This window comes from Nanorana parkeri, unplaced genomic scaffold, assembly GCF_000935625.1.
Source record: "Nanorana parkeri isolate BGI_ZX_2015 unplaced genomic scaffold, ASM93562v1 scaffold185, whole genome shotgun sequence".
Taxonomy (NCBI): domain Eukaryota; kingdom Metazoa; phylum Chordata; class Amphibia; order Anura; family Dicroglossidae; genus Nanorana; species Nanorana parkeri.
In genome coordinates, this window is record NW_017306453.1 from 470,463 (window position 1) to 485,967 (window position 15,505).

General features: G+C 40.1%; 1 protein-coding gene across 2 annotated transcripts in view; it reads right to left on the reverse strand.

Annotated features, from left to right (window-relative positions):
- GALNTL6 (polypeptide N-acetylgalactosaminyltransferase-like 6) overlaps positions 1-15,505 on the reverse strand; it is a 996,922-nt gene that overhangs the window by 99,270 nt on the left and 882,147 nt on the right. The window lies entirely within an intron of this gene.

Consider the following 15,505-nt stretch of genomic DNA (forward strand, 5'->3'; position numbering starts at 1 on the left):
CCCCCACACTGAGTATTATTCTTACTGATGCTAGATCTATAGTTCATAAACTAGATGAGCTGGAGCTACAAATTGCTGCAAATGGCTTTGTCCAAAATTGCAGTATGATGATGATAACTAAAATTTAGCTTCACTCTCAAATACGAGACACAGCAATGCAGATAGTGGGTCGTACAATCATCCTCTGTGATAGGAATAAAGATTTAGACAAGGGCTGAGGAGGTGGGTTGAGGCGAGAGCTATCAGTTGTAGTTGTAAGCAGTGTATATTCTACCAGATGCAAATGTTAGCATAGCCCTGGATCATCTACTTGACATCACAAACAAATGACAATGAGGGGAATTTATCAAAACTGGAGCAGACAAAATTTGGAGCAGATTTGCACTGCAACCAATCAGCTTCTCTGTCTCATTTTCAAATCTTACCTGAGCAAACTGAAGAGAGAGGCTGATTGGTTGCCATTTTGTCTGCTCCAGTTTTGATAAATTCCCCCCAATATGTTAATCCTGATGAAGTCTTTGTTTTTGCTGGGGATTTTAATTGAACAAATTTAAAGACTGTGTTCAAAATTCAATCAATTTGTATGATCAACTAGGGAGAAAACATATTGGATCATGTTTATTCCAATATTAAGCAAACATATAGCTGCACTCTTTCCAAACCTGAGCCAGTCTGATCATCTTTCTCTGCTCTTGAGTCCAGCAAAATAAGTGGAAAGCAACGCTGTGATGATGGCACTCCCAGATTCATCCTGCACAGAGATTTTCCAGCCCACAGTACAAAAATCTAAAGCCAGCAGACTGAGAGCGATCATCACTGGGGTTGGTTAACAATGCATTTAATCCTTTACGCACCCAAACAATAGCTGCCACCACATGTATAAATGGAAACATGCACTGATCACAGTAATTGCCAACCAATACTGTAATGTGTGCCTTACTGTAATCCATGGTTGTTTACCTTCTCTTTGCTGCTCTTCCTTTTAAATCTGTATCTCTTCTCATGCTTGGGGAGAACTTCCCTTTGCAGCCTCTTCCTGTAGTGCTGGCTCAGGTTGTGAACCTACACACAGACACCATGTATCCATTCCAGAGACAAGGCAGTCTGCTGCAAAACAGAAGTTCTGCCCAGCATGAGAAGAGATACAGATTTAAAAGGAAGAGAAACAACCATGGATTACTGTAAGGCACACATTACAGTATTGTTTTATGTTAAAAAATCTGAGGGTTTAATGTCACTTTAAGCAATGCCTGTGACACTCAACGTCATTTCAGACAGGAATATGACAGGATTTAAAATATGGTAGTGTTCTTCAAAGAGGCAAGCATTCTTTAGGTTCTGATTTGGAGAATCAGAGATAAAGCTTAACAATTTTTAAATAGATTTTTAAATAAAAAAAAGTGCAAGAAAAATATGTATTGAAAAGATTCTATAAATGCAGAAAATAAGTAGGGTTGCACAGATACCAAGTACAGTACTCGGTACAAGTACAAGTACAGATACTTTTGAGCTCCAAGACTACAGTAGATAAAAATTCAAAAGTTAGGAGGCAGCTGTCATTTGTAAGGAGCACACGGAGCTCCTGGGATTTGTACATCTCTGTTTTAATGTACGATTTTGTTTTTATAAATATAAATAAAGGGATGCACAGATACCAGTTTTGCGAGTACGAGTACTGATTCTTTCCGAGTACTTATAAAACAATACAGACTAATGATTTCCGGACAGTGGTGGAGCGCCAGAGCCAGGTCCCAGCTGCAACCCTGGTAGTTCTCATGAAAATGCCAAGTATCTGCACTGGTACTCGAAAAGTATCCGTGCATCCCTAGAAAATAGCAACGGGAAAATAAACAGGAATAAATGTGGAAAACGTACATAACAGAGTTTTCCTGGTCTTTGGTCCTGGCAGAATGTAATTTAGATTAGTCTGATCCTGAGTCATTGGTTCTCTTAGCATGACTCTTAGCATTCAAGTGTAGTTCCAATAGATAATGGAGAGCTGCCAAGCTGCAGTTGTATCAGTTTTTTATGACTCCCGAGGAGGGCATGTACAGAAATAACCTGACCAATCAAAGGGTATGAGGGGCTGGGAGGTTCTATATATTCATGATATTTTCCAGCAGACCCCCCCATGATGTCCGTTTTCTAAATGTAGTCATATTTTTATTTTGCCACATGCTACAGTCTGATAACCCATATATTACTGTGCAGTATACAATTACTATATTATATGGACTCAATATTATATACATCAGATGTCTATATCACACAGAAAATGGAATGTGTTTAATCCTCCTCCTGTACATGATAGCATAGTCATCAAAGTGACAATTTTTCTCTTTTATCACACCAGAAGTTAGGAAATATCACTGATTTTTGGCAGCTGAAAGGTACAGACCAGGGCACTTTCAGGTCAAGTAAAACCAGATGCAAATGGGTATTCCTTCTGAATGGCTTTACGATGGCCATTAGCAAGTGACAACCTCTTAATTGATTTTACAGCATAGTTACTCAGTTGTGAAAATATAGGAAACATAGACAAGGGAATGTTTCAACAAAAGGGCTGATGGGCTTAAAGTGATATTAAAGTCAAAAGCTTTTTAAGCTATTTCAAATGCTGAATAAATCACTTGGAATGTATGCTGCTCCTTGGTGTTTAAAAGTTTATCTTCCTGCAGAATCAGCTGGTTCCTTGAGCACTGGTCCTGTTTTACGGTGTCTCCTTTCTCTTCCAGGGTCCTATGGAGCCACCCTTCTGTGTGCTAGTTATCTGTGTGTATCTCCACAATCACACAGGCACAGCAAGGTGAACCACCTTCTTGCTGCCTACTTCCCACTCCCTTCCTCTCTTCTCCAAACAAGTGGATGGATAGCTGCTGTAGACTGCTCTGTCCCTTGTGATCTTGCACTAGACAGGACATTCAGGGAAGTGGAGCTGAAAGAGTTGGAGCTGTTTGGAAACATGATGACTGTAAGTACTTGGACAAAAATTTGAAGAAATACTTTGCTGGGCAATGTATATTTGTTTGATCTGGATTCATTATTGAAAACTTGTTTGAAAGTATAATACTACTTTTATTAACAATCTCTGGCCTTCAACGTTCTGGCTAAGTGCTGATAAATACTATTTTTATTCCTGCTAAAAGCCTTAATGGCACTGTTATGCTTAATAGTAGTCCTTTGAAGCTTGATGGAAGGTCTCTTGTTAGTTTGTTACTTAGTAACAGAGTTGATAAGGTTGAAAAAAGGCACTGTACGTATGTGTCTGTGTGTATATACACATGTCGCTACAGATTCCCATACCCTTGTATATTGTGTTCACTGAGAAACTCATGTAAAAGTTTAAAAGTTATCTACACTCTCGGCTGATACTACTTACAGTGGGTGGGAAGGGAGTTCAACAATTTTACTGCTCTAACAGAAAAAAAACCCCTTATGGAGATAAGATTGAATTACTTTTTGTTGTGGCCACATGTCTTCTTCAGATTAACTAGTTTATTTTAGATACTGTAGCCACAGTTGATACATTTGTATATTGTGATCATATCCCCTCTTATATTTATGTTCTCCAAGGAGAACAGGTTTAATTTAATTAATTAATTAATTGTTCTTCATAACTTCATCCCCTTATTTATTTTGTTGCCCTTCTCTGAACTACCTTTAGTTCAAGGACATCCTTCTGGAGCTTTGCATGCTGTTGCTGACTCTGTGGTCTACAAGGACTCCCAGATCTTTTCCCATCCCCGATTTCACCAGAGGATCACCTGCTAATGAGCATCCAATAATGAGCATTGTCAGGGTTCCAGCTAGTTTGCAGCATTCTGGCTTGGCTGCCATTTTACACAGGGGATACCTGTATTTCCTTCTTTGCCTGAGCAGACTATGGAACGTTGCTCACTACTCCCAGGCTCCCTCTTATGGCCAGACAGGAGAGCATCATCTGAGAGAGTCAAATGGGAGTTTCCTGTCTCTGAGTGATTATGTCACCCCACTCACTATAAACCACTCAGTACAGTCTGACCTTGCCCTTGCGTGGTCTTCCTGCTAGTGCATTCCTGCTGCTCTGAGTATCCTGATTCTGTGTATAACCCGATCCTGGCTGATGTTCTCTTCTGGCTCCTGCTCCTGGCTTGTTCCTGACAACACTGATTTCCTGGCTCCTGCTCCTGGGTTGTTCCTGATGATGCTGATCTCTGTGTTCCCGAACTGGTTTGGACGTCTACACACTCCGGCTCCTGACTCCTGGCTTGTTCTGGTTTATGATTCTGCTTCCTCCTGTGGACATTGTTCTTAATAAATATTTTAACTAGCACCTTTTGCTTGTCTGGTTTGTATTGTGCTCTGACACCTATATACATACAATGAGGGGAATTGATCAAAACTGGAACAGACAAAATCTGGAGCAACTGTGCATGGGATCCAATCAGCTCCTATCTTTCATTTTCAAATCTTAACTGAACAAACTGAAGAGAGAAGCTGACTGGTTGTCTTGGGCAACTGCTCCAGATTTTGTCTGCTCCAGTTTCGATAAATTCCCCTCAGTACATTTTTCCACTATTGTACCTCAACTGCCATTTAGCTGCCCACCCCTCAATTATATTAAGATTTTTTTGTAGTGATTCTATATCCTGTTGTGAAGTTATTACCCATCAGCAAACACTGAAATTTAGATATTTATTCCAGCCTCTTTATACATTTCTATAACGAAGATAAACAGAATAAGTCCCAGGACCAAACCCTAAGGCACTCTGCTCACATTAGAGCATTTAGAAAATGAGCCATTTATCACTAATTTCTGGACCTGTGTCTGTGACCGGTTTTCTATCCATGTACTGTAAAATGCTGATTTAGTGCATACAAAGCTTGTTGTTTATGTGAAAGAGATTTTTGGGCTTGTCGGCTTGCAGTATTTATATATTTTATATTCATTATATTTAGTTAATTTACAGTTTTAAGAATATTTATATGCATTTGATAGTATGTCTCTTCACCTCTGGCTATAGTTTATTTTTTTATTGGACTGCAGGGCATAAGCAGTACAGTGTACACTTAAGGTACTAACTCCCAGGCACATCCTGGGAAAATAAAGATGAAACCAGAATAAAATCCAGGAGAAAATGAGGGCAGCATTATACACATTATGGCAGATTTACCTACTAGTTTTCCCTCTAGTAAGGTTGTACAGCATCATTGGTTGCTAGGGCATGGGCAGCCCTGGGCGTAGCTTGCTTCGAAAATCACTGAACCCATATTTCTGGTTGGGCTCAGTGAACTTCCAAGTGAACTGAACCCAGGCCAGTTTTTTCATCATTACCTACAAGGACTCACAGCTCCCTCCCACTGTTGGTATCTAAACAGTGGCTGGTCACATGTATGCTAAGTGAGATAGAATGATGCCAATCAGTGATTTTGCTTGAACACAGGTTTCACCTTTATTCATACGCCCCATCCCTCTGTTGTGTTCAGGTACCAAAGCAAAAATAGCACAGTTTAGCAGTTTAGGTTGTAGATGGAAGGGGGACTGGGGAGGGTGTAAAACAGTTGTACAGTTTTATAATGCAGTTTTAGTCTACTTTAAAAGTAGAATTATAATGCCTTTTTTTAAATCCTGCATTTGCCCTTGATTACGAGCCACTATCATTTATTTTGTGAGGCTTTTGCAAGCTGTAATGAAATAGCGTTTATCCGAATGACTAGACCCGAGTCAGCTCCACATGCATCATTGTAGATATTTCATTTCTCTCTGCTTATAGAAATCATTTCCTTTTATGATTTCTTCCTAAATATTCTTGAGTTCTGCAGCGCAAAACATTTAACTTGCCATGTTTCACTTTATATCTCTAGCTATTCATTGCCTAGATCCATTCATTAAAAACCCCGCCACTATGTTGAACAGAGAGAAGTCTGACCTCTCCTGAAATATCCAGCTGAAAACTGGTGCTGTGGACCAATTATGAATTCCATATAATTTATGTATTAATCTGAAGAACACAGATATATGTTTTTTACTTCAGAATGTGAACAAAAACATCCAACAATGTACTGGGAAAAACACTAAGGGGTCTATTCACTAAGCTGCCGTAGACAGCCGAGGGACTAACCGACCCCAAGCGAAGTGAGCCGAACGCTGTTCAGCTATTCACTTCAGGCTGATACGGCTGAAATCAGCTGTACATCGGGTGGCTTCGTGTGGCTTTGGGTATGCCGAACATGCTCAGCATGTTCGGCTGACCCGAAGTGCAGAAGGAGTTCGACTCAGCCGATCCAACATCTGGATCGGCTAAGCCGAACTCTGGCAGGCTACTTGCTGCTGTTTGGTCTATTCTCAAAGATGCCGAACAGCAGTTAGTAAATAGCCGAATGCCGCTGAGCCTTTTAGAGTGCAGGCTAGTGCGAACGAGCCCTTAAATGTCTACCTCTTTTTCCAAAAGTTTGTGACCAAAGTTTCTTTGAAGGCATGTTACAAATGGGGTGTAATTTTGTAGGTGTGGCTACAAATTGGGGTGTAATAAAGTGAGTGTGGTTAAAAATTGGCATAATCAGTAAGGTGTCCCGGAGTTCAATTTGAAAATCTGGTCAGCATTTGCTTTGGCATTATGATCAAAGTGACCAAACTGACTTTGCATTGCACAGGGAAATTAAATATAAACTACTTGACAGAAGGGCTCACTTCAAAACATATTATAACATAATTTTCCACATGAAACTAACCTGTTTCTTTTCTCAATCATTGCCCTAATGTTTCTTTGCTCTGATATGATGGGCTGAGTATTTAGATGCAGATATTAATGGCAATGGCAATCTTATAGACTTTAATACATATGCATGCAGGATAAACTACAGCCGGTTTCATTCCAACCATCCTAGCCTTGCTGTTACTGGAACGACCTCCAGGTAAGAAAATTTGCAACTCTTTAAAGTGTATGTAACACGAAAATGACTTTACAGAAACATTAACTTCTTTTTCACCCGTGTTGAGTAAAGAGGCTTTAGATTGAAATGTCTTTTCACCACACAAAAAATACTCAGAAAAACAACCCTTGTAATGCCAAGCAGGAATAGACTACATTAGAATCTTCTTTTGAGACTTCATAAGTAAGTTGGCACTGCCTTTGGATCCTGTGGAGTCAGCAAGTAGCCATACTGTCAGTAACAACTGGGTCCCAGAGGTATGCCTTTTGCATAATGTGACATTTGAGACAGAACAGCCGTAAAAAAGTATATTTTACACACAAACATGTGCTAACTCTGGGTGCCCCTTCCCCACTTTAAAATCCCATGTTCTACACAGATGTTGTTTTATATATAGTAACTGTGTGTAAGGAGCTTTACATGGCCTCTACTAATACAGCATATGTTTATTGTTCTAATGTAAAATTGATAGATAACATAAAGATGTCACAGCCGATATATGTCTCATTGCTCGCATAGCCTTTTTTATTGAGCCAGTAATGACCAGCAGCTCCATGTGACATTCTTTACATGTAACGCTTGTAACAATAGGTACAGTACAGTGCTCTTTGTTTATTTGTTCAGTTTTAAAAATGTTATTAATCCATGTCACCAGTAATGTTTCTCTGTAACAGTAATTAGAAAGAAGATCAAAGCATTTACTGTTAACACAAATGAAGGCAGACAATAATCTGGGGTCAGAGTAATTAATTAGATGAACCCTGTAAAATCGTTAGGACTTAGAGTCACCCATTTGTCTTCACACAATCTGTCAGTAAAAAAAACCCAGCCCAGGCAATTTACTACCTGAAGTATCATGCTGTTCCCATGGTTTCAGTGCAAGGGAGAGATGACCAGATTCCAATTATGTGCTCTATAGTGACATATTACAATGTCGCAAATGGGGCAATTTAAGGGAGCCTAGTAGAAAAGTCAAGGATATAAGTGGTGATTTATACATCTCCACCGCATGAAACTGAAGTAGTGGAATTCAAAAAATGTATAGAATATGTAAAATAAAAGGCAATAGAGTTTTACATCTACTTGCTTGCTTTCCATAAATCGCCAGATCTCTGTTCAATAACATTTAAAGATGTGTTATTTACCTACAATGTATTCTCTGAACATGATCAGAGAACAATAGTGGCCATAAGTACTAATCCTAATTGTTTTTTGCTTACAAATGCAGTGAAAAAACTTTGCCTTTTTCTCCTTGGTGTGCTATTTTTCTAATGAGTTATGTGCGAAACCTAGAGATATTTTTTTAGCAGGTTACACCATTTCTGTGACTATTTAACTTCATGTGTTTTTTCAGATGAATTCCTGTTCATTTATATTTTCAGATTTTTAAAACACTGGCTGAAGAAACTTGCATTGTGAACTGGTACCTTCTCAAAGCTGTACACTCATGCTCTCACACAAACTAATGGTCCCTTAATGTTCTTTAATTGGCTAAACTGTGATCATTACGGTAAAATATGAATAGTTTTTTTTGCAAAATGAACATTTTCACAAAGGCATATTACTCACTCATTAGTCACTCATTTGTTTATTGCAAGAACTATTAGGCCCTGTTCACACCTTTACGTTTTGTCGCGCGTTCAAGGCTCTATGAACGCTCTACAAAACGTACAAACATGAAAATCCCATTGTTTTCTATGGGTATGGTTCACACCTTTCCGTATTTCCGCCCGTCTGAAACGCCCTACAAAACGGCCTACGCTCAAACAAGTACATGTACTTCTTTGGGCCGTTTTTGTTGAGCGTTTCCATTGGTATACAGCCAAGTAGCCCTCGGAAACGCGCGTTTGTTGCACATTTTTTTACCGCGAATGGCGGTAAAACAAACGCGCGACAAACGCGCGACAGACGGGCATATTCAATACGCCTAGGTGTGAACCCAGCCTTATACTCAAACCTAAACTGGAATATAATAGCTTACAATTTAATTAATTTTCTAAGGAGAAATTAGTCAAGGGGTTAAAGATGGGGAAGAAATGTAAATATAATACTGTATATGTAGATTGGATAGACATGTTATAGTAAGGGAAGACAGGAGATTTTATTTACAACTGCCATATTGCAAGGGGTAGAGGGGGCTTCTAAGTTTCTGGTGAAAATCCAGACTTTGTGTGCTCTTTTCCTAAAGAATCAGTGCTAGACTACACAACTCTTTTGGCCAAATTGTAAATAAGATGACCTGTTAAAATACATCCCCTGGCTCTTTTTTGTGCATGATATCGAAACATTTATAGAGAAAATAGAATTCTGTGCATCAGATTAAAAATTCTAAGAGAGGCTAAAACCATGTAAACATGGCTAAGGCCACTTACAGGCAGGAACATCTAAATGCAGGAGAATGTGATCCTCAAAGCAAATTTTTTTTAATACTTCGGAGATTATTTATTCTGCTTGAAAGTGACACTAAACTCAGGAGTTAAGTCTTAAAATTGCATTCAAGTACCTTAACTATTAACAAAAATGTAGCTTATTTGTGCATCAATCAGCACTAAGCTCACTCCCATGATGGAGTACAATCTCACTACAAATTAGTAAACTAAACATGAGATTGTAGTCTATCATGGGAGTGAGCTTGAAGCTACTTTATAACACACACAGGGACCAAGGGGAACAAAAATAGCCACCCCCCAGAAGGAAGGACAATGTCAGCACCAATTATGAAATGATTTGAAGATCTACAGCCAAGTGATACACAAATAATATACATTTTTGTTAATAGTTAAGATTTAACTCCTGAGTTTAGTGTCACTTTAAGATAACCTAAAGGCAGTCTGAATGTAGCCTTAAATAGAAGATCATCATAAATGCTTGTCACACCATAGTAAAGTGAGACGAAGGTTTGCTTCTTTAGTTTGTAGCAGAGAGGAATAATTTCTAGAATCAACCAATGGGCAAAGAACTAGAGCTTTCAAATATGAAGCAGTATAACATTATTTAGCTGACACAGCAGTGTATTGCACACATTAGGAGCAGTGCATTATCTGACTGGCTGCCATTTATTAATTATTTAAAAAAAAAACTAAATGTTAGGGATTTTTTTTTACATACAGCTGTAAAAAAACAAAACTGAATCTCTTTTAATAAAACCCTCTTCGAATCCTATTTGCAGAAGGGACTAGAGCGAGAGACAGGGTAGCACTCTTAGCTGATCAGGACTGTTTCTTTGTACAGCTCTGTCAGCCACACTGTAGGGGAGAGGGGAGAGCACACAGATGACCTCATCATTGTGCTGCTGCTCCCTAATTGTGCAGGTCCTAGATTAGGTTGCATTTTTCATGACAGTTTAGTCTGAAGTGAGGTCTATCAGCTGGATGTGTTTGTTTAGATGCCTCAATCAAACCACTGGCTTAACAGAGTTACATATCTTTTGGCAGGTAAACACATTGACATACACTGTATGGGGTCTATTCACTAAGCTGCCGAAGGATCTAGCCGTAGCTTCGGCTGATCCTTCGGCTAGCTTCGGCCCCAGGACCCCTTCGGTTCTGTAGAACCGAAGGGCTGCTCTACGGGCTATTCACTATAGCCCGTACAGCTCCCAAAGTCGGCCGAGAAGCTCAGTTGAGCCAAAGGCATATGCATCGGCTCGACTAAGCTGAGGTGAAAGGCGAAGCTGGCTGAAAAGCCGGCCATTGGTCGGCTGACAGCCTGCTACGGACTGCTGGGCGGAGCTAGCCGTCATCTCACGGCTGGCTCTGGCCACTTGCACAGGCAGATCAGCGTCCCTGGTTACAAGATAACCAGGGACACTGATCTCCAGATAGCCCAACTCTCCTGGGCCAACCGTGAGAGATTTACTTTCTGCCGGAAAGTTTTACTCTGCTCGATCGAGCAGAGTAAACCTTTCCCTGCTCTGTTTTTTTTTCTTCTGACATTGGAGCCGTTGGCTGCCATCAGAACAAAAAAAAAAAAATAAGCATAGGAATGCATAGCTACATTCCTATTGGCCATTTCAATTTGCAATAGCCAGTAGCCAACTAGCTATTGCACCCGCCCACTGCTGCTGTCAATCAGCAGAGGGGACCTGCAGTTCTCCATAATATCGAGCAGGATTGCCGAGACGAATGCCACTCGGCGGCATTTGGCTATTCACTCACTGCTGTTCGGCATCTATGAGAATAGACCGAACAGCAGCGAGCAGCCTGCCGGAGGTTCGGCTCAGCCAATCCAGATGTTGGATCGGCTGAGTCAAACTCCTTCTGCACTTCGGGTCGGCCGAACATGCTGAGCATATTCGGCCGACCCAAAGCCATGCGAAGCAAGCCGATGTACAGCTGATTTCAGCTGATATATGGCTGAAATCAGCCGTACAAGCCTGAAGTGAATAGCCGAACAGCGTTCGGCTCACTTCACTTGGGGTCGGTTGTTCACTCGGCTCCCTAGACCCCTATATATTTCACCTGTTAAGTTTTTTGCGTGCAACTTCCCTTCTGATAAGTATTTTTACTGTGAATTGTTCTTTATACAAAGTAGTGGTACTCAGCATACAAGAAGGCCACCTCTAGTAAAATCAAATATTTAGTATATGAAATATGTTGTTTTATAATATATTTTGTGCTAGTAACTAACCCAAAACAGCTGCAGTTGTGGTACTTGAAATTAATATTTTGGATATGTAAGTTCATAAGGACGGCAGCCTCCACCGCTCCTCTGAAAAGGGATCCGCAGTGGATTGCTTTTCAAAGGGAGATGTATTAATAGCTGTTCGGTGTTCAGAAGGTGATACTGCCACCTTTGGCAGTTTTTGAATTGAATGCAATTTTTTAAAATCCCAAATGGGATCTTCTACTAAAACTGCTGGAACCGTGTACCCATGTGGTTACAGTGCGGTTCTATTCATTGCAATGGTTGTGTTTGATCAGGGGCACCACCTGACGAATGTGAAATGCTGTATTTTTTTTACAATGCAAACCATCGCAGCTGTAGCAATGCAAATAGCACTGTTTGACCCCAGTGCTGACATGCAGGGGCGGTAAAATCACAGATCATCCACCTGGTTTTATCACCTCCTTTCCATTTGTGTTAATGATGCCCTAAGGAGCAGATAATCCATAGCCTTTTGCCATGCACCATACACTATTCAGAGCATTATATATGGTTTTCAATGTTATTTATTATTTGTATCATTTTTCTTGGGTTAAGTGACTGGTATTTAGATATTTTGGTATTAGATATTTTATTTCAAGGGTTAAACATTTTGTAGTGATAAAAGTAAACTGAAATTTAATGTTAATCTTCATGTACCGGTTGCGAAAATTAAAAATCAGGAAAACGAAAGAACAGACATCGCCAAGTAAAGATCTTTTCCACCACCCCAATGTGTTCCATGTGATTTCTCTCTTTGATAGTTTCTCACTCTGATAGAATGTGTAAAGTGCATACCAGATTTTATCTATCTGACTCTGCTAAAGTGAAATCTCTTTGCTGTGTTATTGCACTTTTCATGGCATTATTGCTGTTTACATTGCTCCACTCAATCATTCCATGAGTCTCAGATAAAACATGGTCGATCAAAGTGCCGTCTATAAAATTCACAAATATACTGAACAAATAATGTATAATGTTTGATGCTTGACATCATGTTTCAGTTTTTAGCACACGCTGTTGTAAAAATACAAATCTTTCTTAGCAAATTATGTTGAAAGCAACTTTGTCACCTCCTAAAAATTCTTACAAAGTTGCAGCTGCAATAAAAGACTTTTAATTCCTACCAGTCCCGATGCTTGTGCCTCAGATCTTTGTTGCTCTCTCACTATACCATCCAAAGAATCTTCTGTATTCAATACACCTTGGGGTGTTGGATGCGCAAGGTGTGTGCCATGGTTCTACCTGCTGGTCTCTACCTCCCTATTGTGTGCATAGGGTCTGGCAGATGGAATCACACAGTCCATTGGGGCACCAAGCAACTGACACTATTAGAAGTGTGTGAGAAGTAGAAGATTGAGCAAAGCTTTTAAAGATTGTGAAGATCTGAGACATGGGCAGTTGAATAGGTATTTATTAATAGCTTTCTTTTACAGTGACCTTTTATTTTATCTTTTAGAGGGACAGATTTACTTTAAATGGCTACTGGGTAATAAGTGCATGCTAGAATCAGGCTTGGCTCATTATATTCATTGACTCTAAATGGCTGTGCATTACACTAGCATTTAGAAATGGTAAAACAGTGTTAAAGTGAAATTAAAGTCAATTTTTTCCCCTCCCCCCAATGTTAATGAAAGCACTTACCTTAAATGATGTTTCTTAATCCGATCCTCTTCTTCTTTCCTCTCCTTTTCATCTGTCCCTCCAGCGCTGCGGCAGGTCTCTGATCCGGCGCTGACTCCTCTGAGCTTGCTGGCACTTCCTGTGCCACAGTGTCTGCATGCACGTGCACGCGTCCATAGACTTACCTTGTGTCTCTCCTCGCGTCCCGGCCGAAAACCCACTTCTGCAGGCCACCGTCTATAGACATACTGCGGCCCGGAAGTGGTTAAAGTGACATTAAAGTAAATGTTTTCCCCCTCCCCCCAATGTAAAGGCCAACACTTACCTTAACTGATGTCTCTTATCTGATCTTCTTTCTTGATGTTTTCATCTGTCCCTCCAGCGGTGCGGCGGGTCTCTGATCCAGCGCTGACTCCTCTGTAGTTGCTGGCACTTCCTGTCCCAGGGTGTCTGTACGAGTCCATATACTTACCTTGTGTCTCTCCTCGTCTCCCGGACGATAATCTGAACTGTGCATGCGCCCGCCCCAAGATGCTTTGCGGCCGCCTGAGCAGTTTCGGATTTTTGGACGGGAGCGCACGGCAAAGACGGGGTACGTTTAAACCGCGTTAAAGCGTTTTTTTTTTCCTTCTTCAACTTTTTGCATATATCTACTGCTTGCTAGCCTTATATACTGTATATGCAAAAAAGCCAGAGGGTTTAATAACCCTTTAATACTCACCTGATCCCTGGAATGACCGACAAGCGCAGCGTCCCGACTCTCACGCTGTCATTATATGCATACAGAGCGTGCTGGTTACTATTTAAACAGCTTCTAAGAAGATACGCTATTAGCATAGCGGGGAAGCCTGCTGCGCATTTTGCATTGCTCCCGCTACGCTAATAGTGTATCTTTTCAGAAGCTGCATACAGCACACCGGTTTAAATAGTAACCTGCACGCTCTGTATGCATATAATGACAGCGTGAGAGCCGAAGTGGACTTATTATAGATTATCTTTAATGGAAGTAAATGTTTAGCTGAAGTTTAATCTTACTTATATTTTGTCTTCTGTGGTTTCTCCCTCTGCCTTTCACTAACATGCTAATGAAATTATTAGGCAAAAGCTTTTTGCTTTTATAGACCTATTATAAACCCATCCCTGGGTCTCTGTGCTTTTGTATGCAATGCAGGCAGATCATGGCAGGTGGGAGGAGCTTCATGAAAACATCCTCAGTACTCCTCTCAAAAGCATTCAACTCTGATGCAAGTTATGCAAATATTAAAATGCCTTAATGGGTAGATGTCAGTCTTAGGAAGTGGGCAATTCTAGGTTAATGTATTTGCATGCAGACTGCCCTAGGTAACATCTGCATATAATGCTGAGCCTCCATGATTGATAGAATAGATATCCAATAAAGGAAAGGGATGGGTCAGGGACAGTAAAGCTGGGGAGGATATAACTAGACGATGCTGGAAAACTCACAGTGTTCAGTGACATCAGAGTAAGCAATTTAAGTACAGGAAAGCAGTCTGTACAACCATGCAAGAGTGAAAGGAAAATATAAAGGCTGGCTTTGCGGTGTCCATTTTGAAAATGCTAGTTGCCTGGCCACCTCTTACTGCAGTACTTTGAGTCACTGACCTGGAACAAGTATGCAGCAGGTGGTCAGAGTAAAGCCAGAATTCTTGATCTACTTGTACATCTGCTTTTATTAAGCTGGCCATACACATATAGATTTTCTGCAGATTTTCTAAGGTCAGATGGAAAAAGTGCAACAGATTCCTCCATCTGACTAGCAAGATACTGAAGCTTGGCCCAGTGAGAGATTCCTCCATCCACACAGGTTGGCGTAGATGGAGGAATCTGTTGCACTTTTTCCATCTGACCATAGAAAATCTGCAGATAATCTATACATGTATGGCCAGCTTAAATCTGCATGCCCAGATTTGTTTCTTAGAAAATATTAAAAGCACTCGATTTTTGTGACAGCCAAGGAACTAGCAGAAGGAGAAGACAGTAATGATAGCCCCTGTATTTTTATCAGCAGGTTTCCTTTAAATTCTTTAACTGGATTACTAACAATGAGGATTTAGAAATATGGGATTTTGAAGGTGTCAGAGAATAAGGAATATACAATCTCAATCTGTATAAAAGATCCAATTTTATTTACACATTATTATATTATTATTAATAGGATATTATTATTATTATTATAATAGTTATTATATTAATATGTACATAAACTTGGAGCTTTGTTACAGTTTAAGATATATTATGTATATTCCTTATTTTGTTGACTCCTTAAAAATCCCTCCTTTGTGCATTGCATTTGGGGGATGTGGTG